The sequence below is a fragment of the Opisthocomus hoazin genome, chromosome 2 (assembly GCF_030867145.1).
Source record: "Opisthocomus hoazin isolate bOpiHoa1 chromosome 2, bOpiHoa1.hap1, whole genome shotgun sequence".
In the NCBI taxonomy this organism is placed as follows: Eukaryota; Metazoa; Chordata; class Aves; order Opisthocomiformes; family Opisthocomidae; genus Opisthocomus; species Opisthocomus hoazin.
In genome coordinates, this window is record NC_134415.1 from 76,976,663 (window position 1) to 76,995,229 (window position 18,567).

Genomic DNA, 18,567 nt, shown 5'->3' on the forward strand with positions numbered 1-18,567 from the left:
AGCATGTTAAAGTAGGTAAATAACTGCTATGTGATGTTTTCCTGATCAGAAGCAATGCACACTTCCTTGTATCTACCTAAACCAGAAACGCACACAATGTGTCTTGTGTGTACACAGTGCACGTGCAGTACGTTGTGTATACACATATACACACATGGCATGTTAAGCTCAACAAGCAGAAGGTGCAACAGCCATAGGTGAGCAAAGGGGCAAGCTAGATGGCAAAGCAGAAGGCTAGGGGCATGATAGTTATGGCATGCATAGTTTTTTCTTGCAAGACCTGAATTTCACGCAGTATTTTATCTTCATAAAAAATATGCGTTTGCTGCATTTTTTGGCGAGGATGTTTCAAGACACACACCGGGTAATACAGAAACAGTGAAGACACAAGCATTTGTACAGAGTTTTGAAGTGGCTTTCAGACCTGCCTGAGGACCAGTTAACTGTGCGCTGTAAAATGAGTCTCACGAAAAGCAAGGGTGTTGAAACAGACATTTCTGAGGTGTTTACGATGAAAAATACGGTGTGAGGCGTGCTATAGGATTGCACTGGCTAGTCAATCAGATTGGTGTAGCAATGCCAGGAGTCAGGCAGTTAGTTACTGTGGCAGTGGCTGTGTGAGCCAGCCAAAAGGCGTCTGGTCCTAATTTTGTGTGGCTTTCCATGGGTGGGTGAAGAGTCTTACTCTATTTCCCTAACGCATTTTTCCAGTTGCTGCAATTGTTTTCCTTTCAAAGTGGCCTGTACCTACCTAAACTTGGCACAACTGATGAAAATTAAATTTCTTGTGTCCCTGTTAACATTATAAAGTCATGTAGTATTATCAAGCCCTTTCCTTACTATTTTGAAGGAATATTTAACAAACTTTGTGCCTGCTTCAGATTTCAGTGGCACTAATGCTGACCAAACACAACTAGAACCTGGAGACACAAAATTTCTCTAATGTGAAATGCTGACATTAAAAAATGTCCATAACAGACAGGAAATGGAAACAACTCTAGTGGCAATGCAGACAGAACATCTGAAATACATGCTGAACTTTCTTTCTATCCCTCTTCCATACATCAGCCCCTATGGCCACTCTGAGTTGCTAAGGTCAAACCACTGCCTTCAGCTGCCCGCCCCATGTTGCTACCAGACCTGCGTGGCAGTGGCAGCAGGACAGGTGCTGTCTCACTCAGTGGCTTCACCTTTAACTCCCAAGGTGGCTAATGTAAAGGGCGATTGATGGTTGTTTGTGGATATATGTGGTTGTAAATGAGGGCGGCTGAACAGCCAGCATACATTGCACTCACTGCTCCTGCGAGAAGGACAGAAAGCTGGCACGGCCAGCAGTGAGGTGGGCAGCAGAAAATGTCCTCTCCATGCTCACCGGTTAAATTGGATAGAGGCTGCAATTCAGGGTCATCGTAGTGAGCTCTCCCCACACCTAATTATATAAAAAAGTGTTTTTGTTTATTCTGTAAACAGAAGATCTTACAATTACCAGACAAATGTAAGAAAATCCTCCTCTAGGGTAAGCAGTATTTTTTAGGCTCTAGGAGATTTAAATTCAAGGTATTTTTTTCACTCAGGTATGTTCCCATGAAATGCTTTTTTTCTAACAAAACAAATTGTTCCACTGAGACATTTCTGACTAACTCCAGTTATAATCCATTCAATACAACTAAACTCCTGTAGAAAGAGGAATAATTTTACAGATTGTGTTCCTAAATCTAGAATGCTTCAGAGGAGCCAGATTTATACAGTATTTCTTTATTTTCTAGAAAAATACATAGTAGTATCAGGTTATGATATACATCCAGCATTTTGATAATTACAAAACTATGGGGACCCTTTCATATCACACTTATGTTGAGCTATCAAGTCCTATATTGTCTTCACAATTTTGTTCCTCATATTCACTCGTTTACCCCAAAACCTGTGCAGTTCCGCACCAGAAGGGATTCCTAAGGTGTCCAACCCAGCAAATTCCACATACGTAAAGTAAGCGATGTAGATGCTTGTGTAAGGCTTTGAAGTGATGACTTTCCGAGGTCCTGATGGAGGATACCCAGCCGCTGAGTTAACTGGCAGGTTAACGGTGATGTGTAAAAAGCCTCCCGTTCACTTACTGAGTCAATCGTGCCTCACGGATACACATTCTGCCTTTATTTCTCTTGCCATCTTGCAGCCTGTGGGGAGAGGTGTGAACAATTAGCTAATGAAGAGCACACTATGTCTAGACACAGCTAACTGTTAGCAGATGATCAGTGTTTATATCCGTCAGTGAGCTGAGTGACACGAGCAAGATAGATGTGCATCAGGAATAGATATCACTGGACTCCAAATTACTGTCCTTCTTGCTGCGTTTTTTTTCCTTCGCTGTCAGAAGTACAGAATGTGCTAAGTCCCAGCCTCATCATTTCTTCAGTAATGGAGAGGTGTGATGATAAGACCTTTGAAATATTTGCCTCTGCACAGGGTTTCCTCTTCTGGTTTTGCATTTTAAAAATAGAAGTAATGATATGTATTGCTTTTCACCCACTAGGGATTAAGGGATCACGGTTTAAATATTGTACTGGCAGCACTGTAAGAAACCAGAGCTAGACTTGAAGATAGCTGCTAGCTTGGGACTCAGGAATCAACAGGTCAGTTCCTGGCTTTGTCACACGTTTCCTGTTTGACCTTGGGCAGATCATTTTGCTCCATTTTGCCATCCCTTGCTTTCTCATCTCTAAAGTGTGGATAAAGGTGCACTGTGCAAGGACAACTATGTGAGAAGTGTTATGTTGTTGCAAACAGGGGAAGCAGCTGCATATATTCCTGTCAATGAATTTGTGTGTGGATGTCTGCCGTACATTTTCTTTTACATAATGATTTAGTGGAAGGTAGACACAAGCAGAAGTGAAAGCACAGGAGTAACTGCTTGTCATTTCATCTGTCTTGCTGCAGTCAAGGCTTGAGAGCTAGATTGTTTTGTGGTCCTACAAGTATAAAGCGGTATTTCAGTAAACATTCAAGAAATCATACAACTCTAATGCTTAAGTTATACCAAACAGTAGAAGCCATTAGGACAACTATTGTCTAGAAATAGGGTTTTAGGTATAAAGAAGAAATTTATGGTTCAGTCTGGTTTAAAATGAAGTGGGAATGTTTTTAAAGGGGTTGCTATTAGGAAACATTTTGTATTTTCTTTATAGTTATAAACAGATGTTTATTTATATTATGCCAGATTTACTAGTAAGGCTGCTTTTCATCAGCAATACATAAATCCCTCTTGACTGATTGGCAAAGCACAACAAATAAGTTGGCATACAAAGGGGGAGCTTGCTTGTTGTCCTGGCAGTGATTTTATAGTCCTTTTCCTGAAATATTTCTGTTGACTTTGGTGGTCCAAACTCAGTTTTTAAGATCTGTTCACAAGAAGAAATTCCAAGGAATCATACTTTGCCTGCTCTGAGAGTTGGATGCAAACTACATCATATACAATATAAAGCAAAACTCTCAAAGTCAAAAAGAGACTGAGCACACTCTGTCTGTTTTGTGGTCAGTATTTCCTTGAATAAATTACATGGATATTACAAAAGAAGAAGGAAATGTTATGACTTTGCTAATGTGATCCTGCATTGTCTCTGTAGGTTTTTGAGCAGCTGTCTACCTAACCCTCCAGGCTGTATCCTTGCCTGGAATTGATCTGAAAAATGATGCAACAAAACAGTGCATCATAAATCCCTAACAGATTGATAATGACTGAAAGTGATCACCTCTCTAGGGATGATGATGTTTATTACGCTGTCAGTTGTCTATAAGAAATGGTGGCATTTGTAGGTGTGGTAATGGAAACCCAACACCACGGAGCCCTCGTGGACAGGACTTAGAAATGGAATTGCAAAATACCCTTGCTCTCTGGGGGGATCTTTTCACTTAAGAGCTGGCATATTTCCAGCCATTACTGGCACTTGTATTTTGGTGATAAAGAGCATAGATATGAAGTCTACTGCTGGCCCTCTTAAACAGAACGAACTCCAGTCACGGTTTTGAGCTGAAAAAATGAAGTCTAGGCATTTACAGACAGATGTCTATATCCTAAGTCACCACCCTTTGCTGCTTTGATAGCTGTGTAAAGAAGAAAAGTCACTTTTAGGTCTTGATCCACGTGATTTAATTCACGCTTCTGTGTTAGCACAATACAGATATGAAACTAGAAATACCATGAATGGCAGAACTCAGAGGGTTGTCATCAGCGGCGCTGAGTCCAGTTGGAGGCGGGTAACAAGTGGTGTCCCCCAGGGGTCAGTACTTGGCCCAGTCTTGTTTAACTTCTTCATCAACGACCTGGATGAAGAGTTAGAATGTACCCTCAGCAAGTTTGCTGACGACACCAAACTGGGAGGTGTGGTAGATACACCAGAAGGCTGTGCTGCCATTCAGCGTGACCTGGATAGGCTGGAAAGCTGGGCAGAGAGGAACCTGATGAGGTTCAACAAAGCCAAAGGCAGGGTCCTGCACCTGGGGAGGAACAACCCCATGCATCAGTACAGGCTTGGGGTGGACCTGCTGGAGAGCAGCTCTGCGGAGAGGGACCTGGGTGTCCTGGTGGACGACAGGTTAACCATGAGCCAGCAGTGTGCCCTGGCTACCAAGAAAACTAATGGGATCCTGGGGTGCATTAGGAGGAGTGTAGCCAGCAGGTCGAGGGAGGTTCTCCTTCCCCTCTACACTGCCCTGGTGAGGCCTCATCTGGAGTACTGTGTCCAGTTCTGGGCTCCCCAGTTCAAGAAAGATGAGGAGCTACTGGAGAGAGTCCAGCGGAGGGCTACGAGGATGAGGAGGGGACTGGAACATCTCTCCTACGAGGAGAGGCTGGGGGAGCTGGGCTTGTTCAGCCTGAAGAAGAGAAGGCTGAGAGGGGACCTAATTTATGCTTACAAACATCTGAAGGGTGGGTGTCAGGAGGATGAGGCCAAACTCTTTTTAGTGGTGCCCAGTGACAGGACAAGGGGCAATGGGCACAAACTGAAGCATAGGAAGTTCCGTCTGAAAATGAGGAAGATCTTCTTCACTCTGAGGGTGATGGAGCCCTGGAACAGGCTGCCCAGAGGGGCTGTGGATTCTTTTTCTCTGGAGATATTCAAGACCCGCCTGGACAAGGTCCTGTGCAGCCTGCTGTAGGTGACCCTGCTTTGGCAGGGGGGTTGGACTAGATGACCCACAGAGATCCCTTCCAACCCCTACCATTCTGTGATTCTATGTTCTCTCCATTGACTGTGAAGGGAGCCAAAGGTGACTCACTTAGGTGCAGATGGAAAAATTGAAAACCTCCACTAGATTGCATTAATGTGGCTCAAAATGTTTAAGTTATTCTGCAGAATTTGGGAATCGTAAGGGTTATGTCCCCTTTTAAGATCAATACAGCTGTCAAAAGTCTCCTTCAAAGGTCGCAGTGACAACTGAATTAAAAGACTTATGTTTGAATGGGAGGACCTCTCTTCTGCTTGTTGTGCAAGGTGAGGAATTCCACTCTACATGCTCATTGTCCCTGTGAGAGCATTAGAGGACCTGACACTAAAATCCCTTCTGTAGATCAGGCAGTTTGTTTGACAAATCTCTGCTTTGACTTGGGGGAACTGCTTTTTTTGAAGTTTGCCAATTTTGCACATTGAAAAGGGGTAGAAAGAGGTCAGCTACAGTTCAGTAGGAAATGAGTGGAACACCACTGGCTTCACTTTACTGAGGATTCCTTAGAGACATTTAATCAGAATGAATTTCTCTTCAGTCTCATCAAGGCTGACAAACTTCACGAGAAGACCAAGCCATTTATCTCTGCTATTACAAGCTTGAGATTTGGAGAGGACTAAATGAAGGGAGCACTCATTATTTGTATTTATACAGCATACACACTGAACTATTTTTAGCTTTCATGCTGTATTCCTAACACATTTGAAGTATAGAAGTGGAAACTGGGAATAATTTGTCTGTGAACTTCATGCCTGTGGGGTGTCAGCTAAAATGCCTTCTTTGATCTAACAATGGAATGAATTTGTGTCATGGACCACACACTTGAAACAAGGCAAGCAGTGGAAAGATAGAGGGGTGGGTTCAGGCGTTCATGCTAAGGTCCACATACAGTGTGTCTTTTCCTCTCCACTCTGCCCTAAGATTAAAAGGAGTTGCTGGGGTATTTAAGAATTCTGCATTGCTGTGGAGCCCAGCATGACTTTGAGCTTAGAACTAAAGCACATTAGTCGAAAACAAAATTATTCCTTTTTGCTTTGCTAGTGTCCGTGTTTTGACAATTTTGTTGTTTTTTTCTAAGTGCTCTTTGTTCAGAGGTGGGAGAAATTGATTCATTAGGTGACTTTTTTAAGTGGATTGCTTTCCATGTTTCCTAGCTGACAGTGTAATGGATTTCAGGACTTTCAGTCAATACAGGATGTGTTTTTACACAGCTTCTTTGTTTCCTTTTTTTTTTTTTTTTTAACATGCTAATCTTATTTGTCACAGACCAGAAATGTAGGTCTGTGGTTATGCAGTGTATGTATGTTCTGTAAATATGTTTGCATTAAGATATACGGAACCAAATTCAACCCTGTCACTGATTTTACTGAGGTTGTATGAGGGCTGGGTTTGCCTCTTTGTGAAAGTTAGCTGATGGTTTTCATCATGAGGAAGAGTCTGAATAGAGGTGTGTCACTTACTTGGGATATCCTGCCTTTCCTCTCAAGAAGAGACGAAAAAAATGTTGTCCTAATAGTGGTTTCATCATACTGCTTCCCACTAGATACAAGCATTATATTTATGACATTAAATATTGGGTGTTTTTTCATAATAAATGAAGCATAATTAAAACAGAGTGTTCTTATGCTAGAAGGCAAACAGAGGAGAATATTAAAAGTGCTCTAACTGTGATCAGTGAAATTCTTAGGTGTCCCAAAGTGACTTCGACTCACTAGTCTGATTAATTTTTTACAGCAGTTATGTTTCTGAACCACTTAGTGTTTTTGGAAATTCAACATACTCCCAAATGCAAGTACATGGAAATAAGAACTCTGCCTGACTCATTGCAGTAAATTAAAATCAGATGTCTGAAGACAGCCTCTAGCTGCCTGCCCTGTCTGTCTTCTGGATGGTGTTACCTATAAGTTAGAGATCTCCTGTAATGGAGTGTTTGAATTGTCACAGTGATTTGTGCAACACACTAAGACAAACTGAAATCAGAGCTGGTTTACCTTACACAACCAGTTGAAAACAGAGGCTGAATTGCAAGCAGCTTAGACGATGCTGTCCTGAGGCTGGCAATGTCCCCCACAGGGGCGGGGTGGGCAGCTCAGGGAGTGAAGAGCTCAGCCATCCAACTTTAAAATGCCACCACAAGTCTGTCATAAGCTCCAGCTGAAAAAGAATAGCCCTAGACATGCAATAATTACCATTCAAGGGGGGAGCCACCATCTTAGCAGAAGGCATGGTCCTGGTCTCTTGCTTCCTTACTGACAACAACAGAAGGAGCTTTGCCCAAATAAGGACACCATGGTTGTGTCTGAGGAAGGGGACATGGAAAGAAGTGTCAGATAATTTTAGAAGGGCACTAGATTTTCTTTGTTGACAGCCTTTGGACTTGAGTCTCACGTAAAGCAAAAGTCTCATGTAAACTAAAAGAATGAGCAGAGACAATATCAAGCAATGACTCTCACACCTTGACAAAGTGAATGGTATTAGGGGGACATTAAAATTACCTCCATCTGGAGAAAACCTTGTCATTGCAGATCCATACCACTGTCAGCTCTTTCCAGCCAGTGATGACACTGTGAAAAGTGATTTGAGTGCTGGCTCGTGGACTGCACTGACTCCAGCCCTGGGCTGTTGCTGGTCTGCAGGCTACTGAGGGCAAGCACAAATGAGATAGTTTGTGTTTTCAGTTCTTTCCAAGATGAGACACATGGACATATTTTTCTAGATATCTATTTAGACTTTTTTCTCAAACTATTTTTTCCCTGCAAAGGTATGAAATTGCCAGAAAGTTGGCATTAGCAAAAGACAAAAGTTTAATTTTCTCAGTTCATGAAGACTTTTGATTAGAAGTCAATTAAAGGTGATAAGTTAGTTTTTAACAAGTATTTGTTTTGATATTTTTTGAAAACACCTATTTTTGAAGTTTGTTTTGACTTTTTATTTCCAATTTAGAATTTATTTTTGGAAATCTTACAGACTTTCACAGGAAAAAAATCTTTCCTCGGGAAGCTTACCTAAGAATTTTAGCTGCAAAAGAAGATGAACTGAAAGGGGATAGAAAATTCTCTATCTTTTATGACCGATATCACAAATGTGCTACGCGAATAAATGCAATAGCTGTATTATACCTCCCTCTGAGTGCTGAAGCTGCTAATTTGTCTGCATCTGTAGCATGTTATTAGAATTTAATTACTGTTGAAGATTTGTTTTCTAGGAAAGTGGTTGCATAAACTCTTATAACCTATATATAAACACCAAAAGGGCTCAAAGACTGGATTAGGCCTATGGCAACTGGAAGCTAAAAGCAAAGAGAAAAAACAGTTTTAATGACAAAACTGTTTTCAGTTTTAATGAAGTTTTGTAATGGTACTGAAAAAAGTCACTCTGAAATAGGGGTCACCCAAAAATACCAGAGTAGTCAAAAGTCAGGAACACTGGTAGACATTTGTCTTCTAGTACGAGAGGCCGTCACCTGGGAAGAAAATACTATTTTTTTGGTTTCCTCAGTCAGCCTAGAATCAGTTCATCCTGTGGAGCCAACCTTAAAACCGACTTCTGGATCTGAAAGCCTCTGCAAGACTGAAATGAAACATGAGGTTTAAAATAAAGAGGTGGAAACATGGTGCTTTTCTTGCTCTTTGCTGACAGGATTTTCATATAATTAAAGCTGCAGGTGTACTTTTGATTATGCAGGTATTCTCTTGTGTGATTCTGTGTAAATAATATGTTTGCAGTGCTTGATGGCAGATTGTTCATTATGAGCTCATTTATTTGATTTCCCTTGTGCAACTATGAAAACATAAGCCAAATTCCGGGTTAGTTTTCCTTGTGTGAAAACCTGCACACAAGGACAGAGGAGGTGTTTTTCTGGGGAGGGTACAGTTCCTCTCTTTTCTCTTCAATATGCCAGAGAATTCAACATCTTCGGCTAAGTGATACTTGAGAACTATTAAAGAATCCATGGAGATGCCTCTCTTAAGTTCTCTATTTCCTGAAAGCCAAGAAAGTGGCTCCATTGAAGCTACACAGCCAGATTTCCCCTATACAAAGAGTCTGGTCATTCACGTTATCAAAATGCCGAATAATGGCAAATTCTGTGGGTTTGATCTGAGATGGAAACTGACCCCTTCAGTGTTCTTCCACTTGATCAAAGATATTTCAATAATTTAGACGGAAGAGAGGAAATTAAAGGAGAATATTTTGGAAGTATGGGCCCTGGTTAATCAGACTTCTTTACAGGTTCCTGGAAAGTTTGTACCTTGTGCTGTAACAGTGGCTTAATTTCAGCCTCCAGCTGTGCATTCATTTGAAGGCTTCGTCATGTGCTGTGTACCACAACATGCCCTTTTGCATGATACCCAACATATGTCAGTCAGTCCTTTGGATCCTCGGACCTTTAGTAAGCTAGACTATAGCAGCTCATCATTTCAGTGGTCTGGATTCAAGCATTGAAGTCATAGCCTAAAATCTGAATTCTTCCTACACCTATATTTAAATTTAGCAGACGTACATTTTTGCCGTCTATATCCTTCCCTTCTCTCTTCCGTACCAAGAAGGCATATGTAAATTGATGTGAGAAATAATAGGAGTTCTGTTATCTAGGTTCAGATATTTTGACTGCTGGTTTTGTTAGCCTACCTGAGAAGAGGCCCCTTTCAATGTAATTTTTAAAATCCAGTTGTAAAGTAACCCACAATTCTGCTTCTGAGACATCACTAAGAGATGACCCAATTAAAGAGCTGCATATCAAAACCGTGAGTGCAAATCATCTTTTGGAAGGCACTGATGAAATTCCTTTTCCATTGTCATTAGATACTTGCTTTCTGACAACCAGTTAATCATGGAAATAATCTTTTAAATATGCGTTAAACCATAGCTATTCCTAATCATCCCATTAAACATCATCAGGTCATTCTTTGTGAAGATAAACAGCTTAAGGAGCATTCTTCCTTTGATCATGTTATCCCCTGATGAATTTTGAAAGATAGCTTTTGAAAGGAGGGTGAATGCATCCTCCAGATTTCATCAGTCCAAATCTTCAGTGAGCTTCTGCATTGTGCTTGCAGTTTCCTCAGGTGACTGGGGTGTACAGGTCTTCATGATCAGACTGTGTATGAATTTTAGTGTATGACAGGCTGTACCATAACGAGTCTAAATGTTGATTGCTGTCTCCTGTGTGGAGGGGATACTGGAGTACATGAGTGAGGAAACTAGACCCATTATGGCAATAACCATATGGCTAAGTTTTTAGGAATTACTTCAGCCACTGTTTACAGCATAAACAAAACTGGCATTTTCCTCAGGAGTGTGTTCAGACTGAAACAAGTTAGACTTCCAATGCCCAAGGAGCTATCCTGCCTTCTAGCTCAGCTGGGTGATCTGCAGTGACCATGTGTAGGCTTACTCTCTTCAAAGCAAGGGGTTTCAGTCCATCTCAGTCAGTCCTTGGGGCACCAGCTTTTCTTTCTATCAAGTGTAAAGGGCCAACGTATCAAGAATGAGGAACACTCAATCCCCTTGCTAGGCCATTTGCCCACTGCTTAGATAACATGGCACATAAATTAGGCTGGGGAAAAACAACGATTCACTCTCTTTTCCATTATTCTGTGTTCCCCATCTTCTTCGGTAGTGAGAGCTCAGGGAAAGCTGTGTCTTGTGGATTGAAGAGCTCATCTTCAGGCTTGGTCTCTGAGACACATCCTGTCTCAGGGTCTGAACTGGGAGAAGGGCTCAGTGAGTGCCACCTTCTGTGAGATGAATATGTAAAGCTGGGGGGTTGTTTGCCAACTACTTTTGCATCAAGAGACACACCCCTGGTCTGTACTGTGAAGAGAAATGGGGAGAACTGGGTCTTTGGCTAGTGTAGAAACAGATATCAAGGTGAACCACACTAGTTACCTCAGTGTGAGGAATGTAAGCACGCATTCTTTATTGATAAGGTACAGAATAGTATGTGGACCTGCTTTAAGGCTGCGGGGAAGAACACAAAACAGAGCCAAGATGATGACAGAAGTTATTGCAGCTTTGATAGCCCCACTTTGAGTGTGCATTCTAAAATGCAGGCACTTTCATAGATTGATGTTGAAAGGATATTACCCCTGGCCGTGGCAGAAAGTCTGCCTATGCTCCTGACATACATTTCCAGAAGAACAATTCCTGCAGGGCACTGTGGTACAGACTGAGCATGCCATCAGAGGCCAAGCTTCAACTGACAGGCAAAGTCCAATCCGCCACACAGGCAGCAGTTGCATATTGGTCAGTGACGGATGTCTAGCAGCTTGGCAGATAGATACATCAGTGCGTCAAGGGGAGGTAATGTCTGTATTTTAGAGGTTTCAGAACTGAAAGTACAGCTGTCCACCTGCCTTGCTTTGCAGTTAATTGATGTGTATACATGAGATTAAAGGTCTAATGCTTGCATCTTTTCTACATTATATTTATTATTTTATAGCCCTACTTGGCAGATTGTAAGAGTACATGACAGTAAGGTAATTTCCCTCCCTGCTTCAGCAGGTGTTTTGAAATAAGAGAATTTTCCCAAGCATACTCCAAAGCACTAAATGTCAGCAAGGCATAGTGAAAGCTGGAACTGGATCTTAAGGAATGCTTAATTAACACTGTGTGGGACAAACTAGCCTTTTTCATTAGCTAACAGTTTTTCATTGTTGTTCATTCAAACTTTTCAAGCACTGGATTAAAAGGCGTTTGTTTGAATAATTTGAGTGGCAAAACAGCAAGTGTGGTGTGAACTACGGTGCATTAGAAGAAGCATGGGTTATGGCTAGCTGGGGCGGTAATGTCTAACCATACGAGCCAGCAACTGTCTGAGTTTGTCTGGCTATGCTCTTTGGAGAATGCATGTGATGCTGTGTGTTATCTCATAGCACTGTATCTTGCAGGAAGATGACACTCTGCCTTTCAAAGAGCAGCTGTTTCCCTCTTCATTCCTGCAGCAGGAAGCCTTGCCTTTTACGTCTGCCTATTTAATACCTTTGCATGATGACATGATTAGAAAAGTGCAGATTCCCTACTGCTCGATGTAGAAAAAAAAATCATTCTGGTTATATTTTCCTGTTTTCTTCTCAAAGCTTTTTCAACCAATATAAGTGGATGTTGTTACTTGAATGATGGCCTGGCTTTCCCTTTTTCTAGACCTGGCCATGCATTTCTGCAAACACACTTACAGCAATTTTAATGGGCATCGTGGCTGGGCCATGATCTGGGTCAAGGAACTGACCTCAGCAAGAGTTAATTTTTTTAAAAAAAAAAGGAAATGTTTTTGAGGCTTCAGCCTCTGCAGCTATGAATTGACATTTCTCACCTTATTGGATTCAAGAATGTGCAATTTCACAGCAAGGACAATTGCTTTTTCCCTTTCACTGCTAGGCATTCATTAAATTCCAGGTATGCAAAGTGATGCTATCAATAGTTTAACTAAAAAATATGTTGGGAGTGCCTCCAGCATAGGGATGGAAACTCTTTATGTGAGATGAATTATATTAGAGTCTGAGGAAGGAAGAAACTCATTTCAGCAGTAAAGAATGAGAAGATGCAATAGGTAGGATCACAGTCTGTTAGCACTGTATCACCTTAGGAAAAATAATATTAACATTATTGCGAATCATGCTAAAGTTCCATCTGGTTTCATACACTCACAGCTGCCTTTAATGCAATCTCAGAAAAATAGTCTAGCAGTATATAAGTATATAAAGATAATTTATTGCACACCGTACCTCAAAACAGTCTCCTATCTTCCTCCATTCCATGCTGTGGGCTCTGTGAGCAGTAAATAGCATTGTAGCTTCAAGTTTAATAAGCCGTTTTTCCCCATGACTTTTTTTTAATAGTGTCCAATGCTTGTCTTAGACTACTGACATCTAAATACACTGTGGTGATGGGGTCTGTTATATAAACTTCTGATACATAAAAGTGAAGGAGTTTTGCTTGTTCGAACCTGCTGCCCGATTTCACGGGGTTTCTCCTAGTTCTTGTTCTCTGTAAAATTGTGAGTAATCATTCTGAATTCAATTTCTCTAGACTATTCATGTCTTCATGACGCTCTGACAGTTCTCCCCTCAATCAGCCTGTGTACCTCTTCCTCAGACAGAAGCCACAGGCCAATTTTATATCTTTTTTTCGTACTGACATTTTTTGTACATAACCTTGGTTTAGCAGAGCTCTGACTCCTGCTCACCATCTAACTAATGTTGTGAAGAGCTTTCAACAGGGCCTTTCGGATCCCATGCCGAAGCAGCAGCAGCAGCGAGCGTGGACCCGGGCACTGTGTCAAGGCAGTGTTGCTGTGCATTCGTGAACACCGAATTTCATTTGCCATTTTGTCGCCCTGTCACACCATACAGTTTTGTGTCACAGCTGTGCAGGGGTGAAGTCCAGTTACGAATACACAGTTTTATTTGTAATACCACAGATAACATTATCTTTAATGAGCTTTTCCACATCTGCTCTCACCATTTTTATGTAGTTTATGAACAACACGAACATATGTGAACAGTTTCCAACTCAGTCCCTGTGTGCAATCCGCCTCTCTGGCAGATCCCATTTGTTATGAAAACCCTCATTCATGGTTTATTATCCCTACTTTCCTGTCTTAGCGAGTTATTCTATTTATCTTATGAAAATTTTTTTGGTTTTTTAAACCTGTGGTGAAGATATCTGTTAAAGTGGAGTCTTTAGGGAACCTTTCGCAAAGGTATTCGGGCCCTGAGGGCACTCCTGGGCCTGGCTGTCCCTGTGCGGCTCCCCTGGGACTCCCACCGTCCACCCAAGGCCCCGGACCCCACGGCAGCACCTGGGGCCATCAGCCCCTGCAGCGGGGCCGGTCCCCAGCTCCCCACAGCCCTACCCAGCCTCGCCATGGGTCCTGCCAAGTCTGGGCCACTCACAAGCCCAAGTCTCAGCCTGGCCTCGGCCTGTCCTTGTCCCCAGGGAGGTGCCCGATGCCCGGGGCTGGGGCTGTCCCAGTCCCCCCGGCTGCCCTGCTGCCGCCTGCGGTGGGACAGGCCCTGGAGCTGGGCCCTGCCCTGGGGCAGCCTGGCTGCTCCGGCCGCGGTAGCTCCCGGCCTGCTGGGCCCTGCCAACAGCGCTTGCTGTCACTCCACATACCTCTGTCTGGTGTAACTTCCCTTGCGAAGTCTGGATGGACTTCTCTCACTCTATTGTCTAATTGTCTATAAATGCTGTTCTTGCTGCAATTGACCATTTCACCTGGTGCAGAAATCAGTCTCATTTGTCAGGTATTTTTCTCTGGAGCCTCCCACAAAGACTTGAAAGAAAACTCTTAAAACTCTTAAAACAAAACCTCTTAAGCTTGAGGACCAGGCTGAGTGACAAAGCTATGCGCCACAGTTAATAGCCAGGGCATTCATAGCTGAGATTGCTTTAGGACAGCTGGGGCAAAATTGTTTGTGACTCCTTTTTTTAGTGTGGCTTTTTTTCCTAAAGCTGTTGATGTTTTACTTTTAAACACTTTCTTAAACTTCCCTCTAACAGTAACCTTCCAAACATGTCTGTAACAAATATTGATGCAAACCAACCATATATCTTTTATTATATGGCTTCTTAGAGTGCCCTTGAACTTCAGTCCCACCTGAGCTCTGAAGACTCACTTGCTACCTGGTTTCTGTTTTTGGAAAATATACGGCTTCGATGTGACTAGAAAGCTCTTTCTCAGACTCTCTTTTGACACCATATTACACATTTACCAGCCTTTTTATTCATCTCAGGTTTCTGTTTCTTTCACAAACTTTCAGTTTTGAAAGATGTCATGATGCTTATAACACTTTCTTGTACTCTCCCTTGTAATTATCCTAACTTTTCTTAAGGTTTTTACAGTCTTTTGATTGTGGTATGCATTTCCTTTGAACACCTCATTTCATTTTACAAACTGTCTCCATGGCAACTGTAAGCATTTTTATCCTTTTAATTTAACAAGCTTCCTAATTTTTGGTGATGCTTTTTTTTTTTTCCTGAATGAAACCACTACAGTTACAGGGTTGGAAGTTGTAGGGTTTTTTGTTCTAGCAAGAATGCTTCAATAAGCAGTTGGTTATAAAGTCTAAAAATTTTATTTCTGCATCACACCCTTTTGTAACATCTGAAGTCTACCTCTGTTGTCTCCCATCCTGCTGAGTCAGTGGCACAGCTCTGATACATATATTTCAACATCAATGTAGAACTTTAATACATAGGTGTACAAGTATTCCTTATACTTTCCAATAAATTTAATTTATTGTCTTTCATCACTTAGAATATAGCACTCTGCACAACTGCACGGTACTTCATGGTTTGTGGACAGTGTTATCCTTATTATCAGTGTCACACAGGTTGTCTTGCTTCCACTAAGTTTCTGAATGCCTGTTGCATCGAAATAGATGTTTGAATTTACTTAGTTTTGCATGTGTTTAAAAATGCTCTCCTAACCTTTTTTTCAGCTGTTGCAAATAAGATAACTCCTGCAAGAAGCATGCTTGTGAATACTGCTGTCTTGTGCACCTCTTCGCTCTCCCTTCTTCTGTAGCTAAAAAAACACCCTGTAATGTTTCACATGTCTGGGAACTCTGGTTCCAGGTTGTTTTGCTGTCATATGTTATCTGAACACTGGGAATCTGCGTTACGCTGCCCTCCCATCCTTGGGACCTCCCTGTTCTCCGCAGCTCAGCATTGTTCAGGCAAAGAGCTTTGTGCAAAGCATGAAGCATGAGTTTCCAAGTCTTTTGGCCGTGGAAGAATTGTGCAGAGGAGATGGACTGTGCTTGATAGCCACCTCAGCTCCTGTAATAGTGCTAAGCCTCTCTCTGCCTGTTGATGACAGCTTCAGCCTAATTGCAGGCTAGGCTTTCTATGCACTGCTATTAAACAGATGCTGGCTTCCAGCGGGACTGCAGTTGCCTGGCATGTCAAATCATTTCTTTACAATAGAGCTTATCATTGTGTCGCCTATATAGCCCCACTGATCCTTCCCAAAAGTCCTTTTAGCACATGTGCGGACTTATTTCCATCCCCTGATGTGCTGAGTGCAGTAATTGCTGGAGGCCGGGGGTAACTTGCTGTCCCCCCCAGGCAGCCTAGCATGCTCTGACAGGCATATCTGGCAGCCGGCTCATGGTGTACATAGCTGAGGGAGGGCAGCTCCTGGGTGTTGTATTTATTTGAAATCTGTGGTGGGACGCTGGTAATGGTTGAAGAAGAAGTGACAAGATGTCACTGTCTTCACGGCCTCAGCTGCTTCTGGGGGCTTATGCAGCTGCACAGCTGGATGTCCAGAGGATGAAATGGAAGCTGTGCTCTTGGCTCCCTTCCAACTGGCTCCAAATGCACTTGAGAAACTTCCATGTGATAGTTAATGTAGCACCTGCTCAACAAACAAAAACCAAGTTTCTCCTCCTCCGTTATGCTGTACATCTGTTATTTTGCTGACATGGAAACTAGCGTAACAATTAGATTCATTACTTGCCCTCTAAGCTGATTCCAGCTAAGCTGACAAGACCTTAGTGTGTTCACTCTGTGACTGTTTAGGCTGCAGTACAAATTAAGAAATTCTCCCTCCAATGAGATTTGTTCTACACTGTAATTGCACTTGCATGTGTGTGTTTATACTTGAGGTGAGACGGAGAGGAAACATTTTCTTTTGGCCAAACACAGACTCCAGCTCTCAGCAGAGGCATGTTTGCATTTGGAGTTCTGGTTCCAAGTGTAATTAGAGATCAGAGAGAGCAAATATGCAAATGCCCAGAGAAGACAGCCACATCAGAAATGGCATTGTTATACAGATCTAACCACCTCACCTGTCCTCTGCCCTTTAAGCCTTCTCTGATGGGACTTACTGGAAGATTCCGAGTACCACAGCAGTTTCAGACAGCTGCTGTTAACAAAATAATCTGCCAGAGAAATGTTTCCTTTTTCTGTACAAACTTGGAATTTCTCCCTTCAGAAAATCACTCTAGTTCAAGGTCAGGATAGGGAACAATCATTCTTGAAGACGTGACAAGGTTAAAGTCCAACTCCTCTCCCACTCCTCAGCTCCCTCACAGCTGTTATTTACTGCTGCTCTGTGATTTTTTATAACCTGCCCTGCAAAGACTTACATTCTATTGGGTTACTCATGTGCTAAAGACAAGTATATGCCTAAAAGTGGAAGGTAAGTGGTTTATTATTGAAACCTATGTCTCTTTCTGATTTCATTCAAGTTGTTTCATAATTTTGCTGCATATTTTAGACTTCTTTCTGTTCAGACAACTCCTTAGCTTCGGAATTAATGAGGATCAGATAATACCCTGCAGCACAGATCTAAAGCATGCTGCATTTTGGGAGATTTTGATTCCCAGTATAAGCACTGTGCTCTGTATTGTCATCTAGAATATACATTGCTCTGAAGCAGGTATTTTGCAGCAATCAAGTGCAGGATCTCCCATTCAGTGTATTGAGAATGATGCAATCAGTTTGTCTTTACTTTCTTCTCTTGCTTTATTTGGTTTAGCTTGTTTCATAATGGCCATTTTGTCCTGTGCCCTCATATGGAAATTATCACAGAAATACTTTCAAAAGGTAAGCAAACCCATTACAAGGTAAAATTTTTTTAATATATCAAATCAAATGAAATTCCTAAAGACACTCATGTCTCGGGAAACTACTAGAATGCCTTAAACTCAGTTACACCAAAAAAAGAGCTCTTCACTAAGCATAAAAATTTTCTGTGTCAAAACTCTGAATATACAGAAGAGTCCTGAGCGAGAACAGCTCTGTATTTTACTCTAAGCTTTCACTCAGGTATCAGCATTGTTTTTGTTACTTTCCTATTTTTGGCTTGGCTGCCCTGAGCCAAAATCTGTAGTGAGACTTTTTTTACTGCTCAGAAAACTGCCTCCATGAAACCACTTACCTAGGATGTAAGAAAGTCTTAATGCAGTCCTAACAGCTGGTCACAAGGAAAGTAACTACTTCCCTGTAAGCCTTCATGTGTAATGAACCAGCTGCTGTTCATTTTGCATTCACTTTTGTTAGAAATCCTGAGGCTTGATTCTTCGTGAAATTTTGGGCACCCTAATTTGACATATGAACTATTGTGGCTTTTTGGAAGGCAGGAATTCACTTAGAGCGAAAACAAACTGTATCTGTTGTGGTGGTGTTAGAGAGATTATGGCATGATCACAGCGGCTTTAACGCTGAAAGGGTGCTATGTTGCTCTCTGCCATGCAGGGATATGCGGCGGGAGAAAGAGAGGACACTTTTTGGAGCAAAGACAACAAGCCTGGAAGGGGTCTGTCCAGGCACCTTGTGAGCAGCTGCTTAGGAAAGAATCAGAGCCCACCATCAGCTCAGGCAGGCACTAGGGAATTA